This window comes from Gorilla gorilla, chromosome 6 (genome assembly GCF_029281585.2).
Source record: "Gorilla gorilla gorilla isolate KB3781 chromosome 6, NHGRI_mGorGor1-v2.1_pri, whole genome shotgun sequence".
NCBI classification, from domain to species: Eukaryota; Metazoa; Chordata; class Mammalia; order Primates; family Hominidae; genus Gorilla; species Gorilla gorilla.
This window is the reverse complement of record NC_073230.2, coordinates 33985491-33993542: the sequence shown is the minus strand read 5'-3', so window position 1 is coordinate 33993542 and position 8052 is coordinate 33985491. Positions and strand designations below refer to the sequence as shown.

Sequence of the window (8052 nt, the reverse complement as noted above, 5' to 3'; positions counted from 1 at the left end):
GAAGCACATATCAAAATATGTACCCATCAGTATAGAAAGATATTTGGAATATAAATGGTAAAAGCATATTATAAAACCACATGTGTAATATATAATTTTAATTAAAAAAATAGATTGATAAATAGAAAAGTCTATTGTGTGGATTATCTCACACAATGTTCCGTTAATGGTAGAATTATGGGTGATATTTTCTTAATTTTTTCTTCATGCACCTATATTTGTACTTTTTTTGCTCTAATTATATATATTAAAATTCTGTTTAGAAGTTAGTTTGTCATAGTAACATTTTTAAAAATAGCCTAAAGTGGCTGGGCGTGGTGGCTCACGCCTGTAATCCCAGCACTTTGGGAGGCCGAGTTGGGCGGATCTTTTGAGGCCAGGAGTTCGAGGTCAGCCTGGCCAACATGGTGAAACCTTGTCTCTACTAGCTAGGCATGGTGGTGCGTGCCTTAATCCCATCTACTAGGGAAGCTGAGGCAGGAGAATTGCTTGAACCCGGGAGGCAGAGGTTGCAGTGAGCTGAGATCACGCCACTGCACTCCAAGTGGCGTGACAGAGCAAGACTGTCTCAAAAATAAAAAATAAAAAAAAAATAGCCTAAAGCCCATAGGTGTCTTGCCAGAGAACACAGAAAGAGGCAGTTGGAAAAACCAGGGGTGCCAGGTCAGTTGCTCTTGCAGACAGGCACTCAAGTGCTCCTCTTCTGCTTCACCTTCATGGACACAGACAACAAACCAGGCAGGGATTGCTGGACCTTCTACACCAAAGCATTCTTGGGATTTTCCTTACCACCCCCCCACGACCATGTCCACTGTCCAAATTCTGCCCATCCATTAGAAGATAGCTCAAATAAAACCTCCCCCTAGTGAGGTGCAATCCCTCACGGCATTTTCTTTCATGTCCCTTTTTGCAGTTATTACACCCTGCCTCGTACTATAGTTACATGTGGACTTGCCTTCTCTTTCTTATTAGATTATAAGCTTATTGAGGGCAGACTCCTCATCTGATGCATTTGTGTGTCCCCAGCACAGTGTCTGCCTCACAGCGAGCTCCGGTTGGATAGCTGCTGAATGAATGAGTCAGTGAGTGAGTGAGTGAATGAATAAATGACACGATTGCTGCACTCTCCATGAGCAAAGCAACAAAGCAAGTCAGGCAGGGCAGATTTTTTTCATCATTTCTGGGTTGGTTTGTATTTTATCCAAAACATCAATTTTTACGTTCAGAACTTCTTTTTCATCATCCCAGTTTTTATTCCTTGAGCTTAGTAAGAATTATAATAAGAACAAGTATAATGTTTGTAACTGTCATCTATCTCAGTTCATATTTTAAATAATATGGATCTATTTTCACCTCAGGAAAGGCAGATTTATATTACTTACATTTACTTTAACATGGAGCTCAGACATTTTATACCAAGAGTGAAGCAAACTGCCACACAGTATCAGATTTTAATAAGACAAATCCCACACTTGCGGTGACCCTGCTTCCTTCCTTGCTTTTCTCTCCCCTGCTTTTCCAGAGGAGATTCTTGCAGGATCCAGGCCCTGGTGTTGTTCTCTTCCAAGTCCTCCACTGCAGCTGCGTATCTCTCTCTCATTCTGCTTTTTCTCGGAAGAATCTTAGCTCCCCTGCAAAGCTGGCATCACATGCCTTTGAGCTTGAACTCAAAGGGCTGGCTTAGCTTCAGCACTAGGCCCTCCCTGCAAGATTTGCTGTCCCTTACCTGCCTGCCAGTTCTGTTCGGCCTGTTTTCCACTACAGAGGAGGTGAGATTCACAGCCAGGCGGGCAATGAAGGGCTTCAGATGGCAGATAGACCACGTCCTGCCAGCGCTGCCTCAAACCTGGAGCTCCTCTGGGGTTGCTGTCAGGGACTCAGGCGTGACATTTTTGTTATCTAGGCAGAAAGTGTGTTTGGGTTAAACTGCCAGGGCCATCATGTCACTGAGTTCTCTGCCGACCCCCAGACAGGCATTCCCTATCAGTGATAGCTACAGCAGGCTGGGATCAGCTGCCTTGCCCCCCTGAGCAGCCTGCTTTCTGCTAGCCGTAGTGTTTACAGGGCATCTTGGGTAGCTGCCAGGGCTGGAATCAACATTCTCCCTGAGCTTGCAAGGAACAAAGACAGCTACTAAAGATGCACTTGAAGGGAAAAGCATGACAAAATGTCCTGTGACTTCAGAGATGCCTTTTGCAGCATCGTACAGTCATGCTGTTCATTAAAAGAGTTAAACTTGGAAACTAGACTTTGATGCAATATGTTGTTTCCATTCTTGGAAATACGTTCACCAGGAGCTAATAAATAATCCATGAATGCTAATCTTTTTAAGTCATTTCAAAGGCATGAAGTCAGCCTAGATAATTGTAAATGCAACGGCTCAACCTCAACTCCATTAAAATGTAAAGGTGAGAACTGATTACAGACACTCAACTGCTTTTGATAGAAGTCTTAAATTCAAATGCCACATCATTTGTTTTTAGCAAATGGAGTAATTACAATAATATTTTCTTCATTTCTAAGGTCAGATCTCTTAAATCCTATATGCTTGTGCCCGATTTAACTACAACCGGAATCATTTTCCTTGTGTTCGTTAATTAAATGTGTATGTTGCTTAAAGGTAACATCCACTCTTATTTTCTCTGAAGGAGAAATAAATAAATATTCTAAGTTGTCTAGCAACGAGGTTAGAGGGGAGAGTTGTAACATTATTTCATTTCAGATATTATTAATAAAACTGAAATTAACCTTATTTCCCACTCTAGTAACTGTTCTTGCTGAGAAAAGGTAGTTTTGTTTAAAGCAAAGGTGTTTTCCTACTGCTGTAGCTTGTCAAACATACTGTGATTTAAATTTTAAAAAATTAAGAAATAATTCACTTGACGATAAAGTCAACGCCTTTTAATATTCTTGCAGCATCACTGCCCAAAGTAGATTTTGTAAATATTTACCTCTTGTGGGAATTGTGGTATATTGACCAATATATATTTTTCCAGGATTTTGGTAAATATCTGAGAAGTTTCTTATAGGAGAAAACTATATACAAGGTTTTATTGTTTCAAGTGCACCTGGATTCTAACTAAGACCCAAAAAAGGAACTGATCACTTCTTACTATAAATTAAAAGGTTTCCTTTGCCCCCTACCTCCTGGCTGTCAGGTAATCAAGCTCCGGATGTTGGTCACCATGCAGAAGTAAAGTGAGGATGCCGGAAGCAGTCAATCCATTTGTTTAGGACAGGCAAGTCTGGTTATAGCTGGACCCAGAACCCTCCAGATGCAGCAGTCTTCTGCGCTGTCAAAATATTTAACTTTCCTGCAAACATGCAGCTGTCAGTCTGCTTGCAGGAATCTACCAAAACCAAAGGATTAAGTGCGATTCAACAAAGCAATGAACACTGGCCAGATATGAGCCATGGGCTCAACTTGTCCAGTCCCTGGGCAGGGTTCTAACCAGAGGTGCCAATCTAGGGAGCGCCTTCCAAAATATCTATCTGCAGAGGTTCTGATTCCCAGGTCCGACAGCACCCCGATGTCTGTCATCTGGTGATTCTGGTATGCCATCCTAGGGAAGAAGCACTCATAATTTATTTTTCATCTGCTTGTGTTTTAGAAAGAAAGCATGGGGTGAGGGTAGGCTGGAGGATCAACCTGGAAACATTTAACACAGGCTAACAGAAGCTGGGGGAAGCAGCACTCTTCTGACACCCAGAGCGGCACTGCAGTGTCATGTGGGTCTGTGTTTCAGTCTTGCTCATCTTGGCTGGGTAGCCAAGATAAATTGGATCCCCAATTTATCTTCCCCAAGACTCAGCTTTTCTGTCTGTAAAACAGGATAGTAATACTACCTCCTTCATCAAACTATTATGAGAATTAAGGGAGCTAATGTGCATAAAACAAAGGCAATTAACGTAATGTTTAGCACATAGTAAGTGCGGTGACTATTTGTAGTTTTGTAGAATGTCTGCAAATGATCTACAGGGCTCAGAAGGCTTTAAAGATGTTCTCATCCAACTCCCTCTAGTGTATCAATTACATTCCATGGGAAACTTGAATTGGTTGGCTCAGAGCAGGGATTCTGGGAGACATGTTTAGAGCACAGGGAGAGGCTAGTTTGAAGGGAGGGTTTGAAGATAACCTTGATGAAGGATTTTGAATGTCATTGTGATCAGCAAGGGAGGCAATTAAGACAAACCTTCCTTAGTGGATGTTACATGCTCCAAGCTTCAGTTTAGGACCCAAACAGATGGCCAGGCATAGACCCTGCGTGGGAGTAGTTCTGTGGTTTTGTGGGAGGGGTGTGAAATATGTGGTCTTGGCCTGGTGAGGACGAAGAGAATAGAAGAGCTGGGAAGGAAGAGAACAGCTGAAATCTAAAGAATGCATGGATGGAGTGGAAGATGAGACAAAGGTGGGGCTGGGGGTCACTTCTCTGTTTTGGGTCTGAGCAGAATTATTTCTGTGTTTGTGTGCGCCCTGGTGGTGAAAATTTCTGCAAGGAGCTTTAGGGTCATGCTGTCTTGTTAGCTTAATAATGGTTTGATTGCACCCGTCTGTGTTCCCTGGGGCAGGATCTTTATCACCTGCATGTAGACTTAAATCGCTGTGAATTCTGTACACATAGGAGGGTAATAAAAAGCAACCGAGGCTTATTTAACACTCACTGTGTGTGTGCCAGGCATTGAGGTAACTTTTTAGCTTTCATAACAACCCTAAGAGGGAGACATTATTGTTATCCCCATTTCACAGGTGAGGCAACTAAGGCACTGAGAGGTCAAGTGGTTTTTGAAAGCTTTCCACTGAGTCAAGGGAGAAGTAGCATTTGAACCCAGGCAGCAGTGTGGCTGCAGAGTCCTGGCCCTTGATTCCTGGGAAGAAATGAACACAATTTACCCAGTCTGTGAGACTAAACAGGGATCTCACTGGGATTCAAACCAAGTTAGACTCCAAAGCCCAGGCTCTTTCCTTTGTGGCACACCTGACCCATTAGCAATTCAAAAACCACATTCAACCAATAAGGCAAAGGGGAAATGGGGTAAAAGTTGTCTAACGGCTCAGAGAAGCAACTTGGCAGTACTATAGGGAAGTAACATTTAGCAGATTTTCTCTTCATAGAATATAAAACTTGTATGAAAAGAGGCGCTTTCAAAAATATTTTGAGATTTTTTTGCACACTAAGCTTACACTACATAGGAAAAGGACCATCAGCATAAATATGAAGTTATTCTATTGTTAGAGGGTTGGTAGGTGGGAATGAGAGTGTTTTGAAGTATCAGTTGTATAAAGGGGATTTTTTCACATTTTCCCATACGTCCCTTCTGTATTGTTTGAGTCTTTTTAAATGATATTGTATTTGAGGATTATTTTTCTAATTTAAAAATAATTTTGAAAAATAGAGAAATAGAAACTTCAGGTACTTAGGCAGAAATAAGAAAGTCCTAGTGACCCAGTGATATAAACACATATTTACAGTTAGTGTTCTGAAAACAAGTAAATAATTCCAATGTAACTAAACTTTACACCTATATGTGTGTGTGTGTGTGTGTGCATGGATGTCTGGATGCATATGTGTGTGCATGCCTGTGTGTGCGCGGGCGTGTGTGTGCACAGGCACATGTAGACATCTCACAGGAAGGCAGGCTGAGGTTGGATGCAGCAGGCTACTTAATTATCCCTCATTTCATTGAAGGAGGAATCTCACAGAAGCATCATAGATTCCAGGAGGCAAATCTACAAAACTTGGTAGTTACAGAAGAAATGATCCAGTGTCAAGATGAGGCATTGCACCTTCAACGAGTGAGAGGAAAAAGCCAAGAAAAAGCCAGCCAACAGTTTAGCACCTGCTGCCTGTTACTGCTTCTACTCAGTGCACCTCTCAGTTCCACACATTCAGTAATGGGGCCAGCCTCACAGGCCAAGGGATGGCGAAGATGTATTCTCACATCCGTTTGTAAGAAGGGAGCTAAGCAGAGTGACACAAATCTAGTTTGCCTGGAACAATCCCAGTTGACCCCTTCTGAAGTCAGTCCTCTCCTGTCCTTTCCATCCCTCCTCTGCACTCCCTTTACCGAGGATAAGACAACACCCCTCTGGTCCCAGAAACTTACCTCTCTCCATTGCCCTGTGCAAGGTAGATGAAGTCTTACATGTAGCTCAAGCTTCAGGTGAAGTCCTGGATGACGCGGAGAGGAGAAACTGAGGTCACCGGGGACCTCATAACAATGTTGAAGAAGTTAAATTCCTAGAGTGGAATAAAGCTGGGTATGTGGAGAAGACATTCAACACTCCTTTGACACCAAAACACCATGCAAATAAGCAGTCATGAGCCTGGAGTCCGAGAAAAGAAAGGAAAACACACACACGTGTACATAACTCACACACACAGAGGAACACATGATTTTAGAATGATCAGGTGCTTAAAGAAAATAAAAGGAGAATGGACATTGCCCTGTTCTTTTCTGAGAGGCAGTCACTGGAGTGGGTAAGAACCCCAGCTCCGGATTCAGACGTGCCTGAGTTTGCAACCCAGCTCAGCCACTAACTACGTAAACCTGTTTTATTAACTGTACAATGGGAATAATAAAAGCACCAGGCTCAAAGCATTGTTGTGAAGTTTTAAAGATTAATGTGATGATGCAGATAAAGTAACCACAGTAATTATTCAATAAATGTTAGCTAGTACTGCTATTATTGTGGATACATTATGACAACATCATGATAAAGGTTCATTGTGACCTTAAAAGAATATTTTACTGGAGCATTGTACATGCTGCATAAATGTTAATTGTTATTATTATTACAATTTTTAGTTCAGCCAGTGTAGCAATTTATCACTACAATGGCAAGAAATTGCTACTCTGGTTCTTGACAGTGGGTTTGCCACCTTCTGCTGTCTTCCTGGTTTTCACTCCACATGGGAGTGAGGCGGCCGCTGAATGCCAGGGCTATGTCAAGTCTGGGATTCTTAGTGGACTTCTCCACAAACACGGTGCCTATTTGGGGAAAAAGTCTCTAGAATTCTCCTGGCCCAGCCTTGAACATCTTCCAGTAGGACCTGAGGAGAGCTTCCGATGAAAAATGAGAGGAAAAGAAGGCAGTGGGGTAATTTACCACTGAGAAGATTTCCCCATTAGACATTTTTACAGCATCAAACTTGGTGGGGGAGGGGGTTTCTCCTGGCACGATTCTGTTTGTTTCCTAGTTTTGTGGCACGAACAACAGCATTTCATATTGAAACATGAAGCCTCTAAAATTAGGATGGCGGCCAGAAATTTGTAATGGGTGCTTCACACCGTTCACACTCCTGCTTCACCCTCCTGGCTCCACTCAGCCGAGGGCAGCTTCATCCTGCAAGAAACTCGCAGCTCAATTTGGAGCAAGTTTTGCTTGCTGAGGGGAGGCTGCTGTCAATGGCACCGAATGCCAAGCAAGGAAGCAGACCTGATTCCTTTCTAGGCTTCATCACCAGCTGCTTCTCCCTCGGCCTCCTCAGCCCCCAGCTGCCTGGGTTCGAATCCCAGCTCTCTGCTCATCAGGTGTGTAACCCTGGGCGATGACTCCACCTCTGTGAGCTTCCACGTCTGCAGCTGTCAGGTGAGAATAACAATGGGACTTGCATCAGACAGTCATTGGGATTAAATGAGATAAGGAATGGGAAGGCACTGAGTGTACATAGTAACTACTCCTGGGTGTCATCTCCTTCCTCCTTCCTCCTTCTTCCTCCTCCTCCCTCTTCCTCCTCATTTTTCTTCTTCTTCTTCTTTTTTTTGACAGAGCCTGGCTCTGTTGCCCAGGCTGGAGTGTAGTCGCACGATCTCAGCTCACTGCAACCTCCACCTCCCGGTTCAAGCGATTCTCCTGCCTCAGCCTCCCAATAGCTGGAATTACAGGCACATACCACCACGCCCGGCTAACTTTTAGTATTTTTTGTAGAGACAGAGTTTTACCATGTTGGCTAGGCTGGTCTCGAACTCCTGTCATCCCAGGACTTTGGGAGGTCTGCCCACCTCAGCCTCCCAAAGTGCTGGGATTACAGGCATGAGCTGCCACTCCCG

General features: G+C 43.3%; 1 long non-coding RNA gene across 1 annotated transcript; it reads right to left on the bottom strand.

Moving 5' to 3' along the window:
* Nucleotides 1-1229: 1229 nt before the first annotated feature.
* On the bottom strand, nt 1230-6477 carry LOC134758905 (uncharacterized). Its single transcript, XR_010134621.1, has 3 exons — nt 6106-6477; nt 3145-3563; nt 1230-1899 (listed from the first exon to the last, which is right to left on the bottom strand). It is a non-coding gene; the product is annotated as an uncharacterized lncRNA (long non-coding RNA).
* Between the last annotated feature and the right edge of the window lie 1575 nt (nt 6478-8052).